We start from the raw sequence: 2,657 nt of genomic DNA, 5'->3' as shown, positions 1-2,657 counted from the left end.
TGTAATTTCACCAAACCTTGGGTGGGAAAATGTCATTCTCCCTTTTTGTTAACTTTACAGAGCGCTGCCATGGAGCACTTGAGGTCGGATTTTATAGAGGAAAATGTCGGTTTACAGATGTTGAGTCTATTGTTAGAGCTGCGGTGACGTCGAAGTTCTTCAGTGACCCAACTATTGCACCCGCCCTTATTCGGATGCAGTTTCATGACTTCTTTGTCAATGTAAGTTCTCTTCTTTCCCGTTACCATTAGCATTTCATTTAAGTGTGATGAATCAGTTCAGTTTAATTATGGTTAAAAAGGGATGTGATGCTTCGATTCTCCTGGATGGGGACTCAAGTGAGAAAACTGCACCTCCAAATTTGAGCGTGAGGGGTTACAAGGTCATTGACGCAGCTAAACATGCAGTGGAGAAAATTTGCCCTTGAGTCGTCTCCTGTGCGGATATCATTGCCATGGCAACCAGAGATGTTGTTTACTTGGTAAGAAAATAAAAACACATCCTTATAACCTCAACGTTTTTCTTTTAGTTGTTATTATTATTTTTAATATTTCCCTCTACGATATATATAAAAATTATAATTGTACAGGGTAGGTAAATCGTTGTGTTACTATTTAAATTAAACTCGGGTATGTTTAGAAAGGGCTTTTATAAGATGAAGAATAAGGGATGAAGACCACCACTCAAATTGAAATGTTAACCATTAATATTTTAGATTGATGGTATTTCTATTTAATGTATCTAGTATTCATCTTATATATGTTTAATTCTTTTTCTAATGTTAAGAGGGTCAAAGAGTATAATCGAATAATGAAACAAAATAACCAAAATAGTTTATCTAAACCTTATAATATCTAACTTGCGGAAATTTTAATAAAGTTCAGGGAGGGCGGCTATCCCTTCAAGTTATATTCTAGTCCTGCCTTTGTATATTCAATAAAACCTTTCTATAATAATGTTCTATATAAGAATAACCTTTATATAGTCATAAAAAATTTCAATCCTAACTTTGGATAATTATAAATAAGAATAAACTCTGGTAGAGTTATTGACTACTTCAGTATTAATGGACTACGCAGACGCATTAGGAATATGAATCCTTATAATACTAGGTTTTAATCTTTTAAACCTAGTATATAAACACACTTTTCTCTTGTAATGAGTTATAGCAAACAATATGTCAAATTCATTCATTGTAAACGAGAAAGGTGAGATAATATTGTAATAATATTGACTCTGCTGGACATAGCTTGTTAATTGGGTGAACCAGGATAAATCATGAGTATTACTTTTTTTCTTTACTGTTTGTGTTTATATATTTACTGTTATTTTGGTTTCGCATATCTCTATTTAAACCATATTATAATAAGTATAATTTCTAATTCTCGTATTAAAAAAATTGTTGTCACATAGTAATTATTATCTGTATATTACAATAATATATATACAATGTTGCACTAAAGGTTTAAGATGAAATAAAATATTTATTTAAAGTTGTTTGAGATAATGATTTATACTTTAGAGTTGTTACCACATCTTTTAATTTGCGGGTACGTAATAACTCTCTAGCATGAATACTTTCTTGTTGAAGTCAAAATATTTCTTGCTTTTGAAGCATGTTTAGAACTTCTTAGCATGAAACTTTTTGTATTTCCGTACTATTATCTTCAAGATTATTTCATTTATCTTGTCTAATTATGGCAATAACTACTAAAACAATGAATTGAAATCATAATACATAATACTAAAACGTGAATTATAAAATAAGAAATCAAATCATTAATTTTTGTAACTACACTTTTATTAAATTATAACCTCCTCATAATAATAAAATAGTTTGATCCTACCATTATAACTATGAACAGGTTATATTGTATGCAACTATTTCAATTAAAAGATTATCTAAACCAGGACTTACAAAAATGTTCTAGTAATTCGAAACTGATACGCTTTTGTTCATGCAGAGTGGAGGGGAGCGATACAATGTGGAAATAGGAAGAAGGGATGGTTTTGAATCTCTTGCCAAAAACGTGAGACTCCCACCTGGTAATATTACAGTTTCTCAGTCGATTGCGTTATTTGCTGAGAAAGGACTCGACGTTACAGACATGGTTTATCTTCTTAGTATATAGTTCATATATATTATTAACTGTTTCACGTATATATTCAAACATAAATTACTTAATTGTATAATGTCCTAGTAATTAATATTTGTTATATATAATTTCATGCACACAAGTGGTCATACTATTGGGGTAGCACATTGTTTTCTCTTCCAGGATCGTCTCTACAATTACAAAAACACTAGGAAACCTGACCCTTCCATGGATTTATCATTACTTCATACGTTGAGACGCTGCTGTCCTCAAAATTCAGGCGATTTGAATGTCGTTACTCTTGACCAGAATTTAAGAAGTGCTCCATTTGTTGACAACTCTTACTACAAGCAAATTCAATTTCATAGAGGGATTCTCCAAATAGATCAGGATCTAGCTTTGGATTCATTAACCAAAGCTACTGTGGATGCAATAGCAGGTGGATATGATTTTAATTCTAAATTTGGTGAGGCCATGGTTAAGTTGGGAGCAGTACAAGTTCTTACTGGCAATCAAGGGGAGATCAGGAAGTCATGTAGAGCCGTCAATAAACGCTATTAA

General features: G+C 31.8%; 1 pseudogene; it reads left to right on the top strand.

Moving 5' to 3' along the window:
- Positions 1–29: 29 nt before the first annotated feature.
- On the top strand, positions 30–2,657 carry LOC116130962 (annotated as a pseudogene).

The sequence above is a fragment of the Pistacia vera genome, unplaced genomic scaffold (assembly GCF_008641045.1).
Source record: "Pistacia vera cultivar Batoury unplaced genomic scaffold, PisVer_v2 Contig227, whole genome shotgun sequence".
NCBI lineage: Eukaryota > Viridiplantae > Streptophyta > Magnoliopsida > Sapindales > Anacardiaceae > Pistacia > Pistacia vera.
This window is presented reverse-complemented; position numbering and strand designations above follow the sequence as displayed.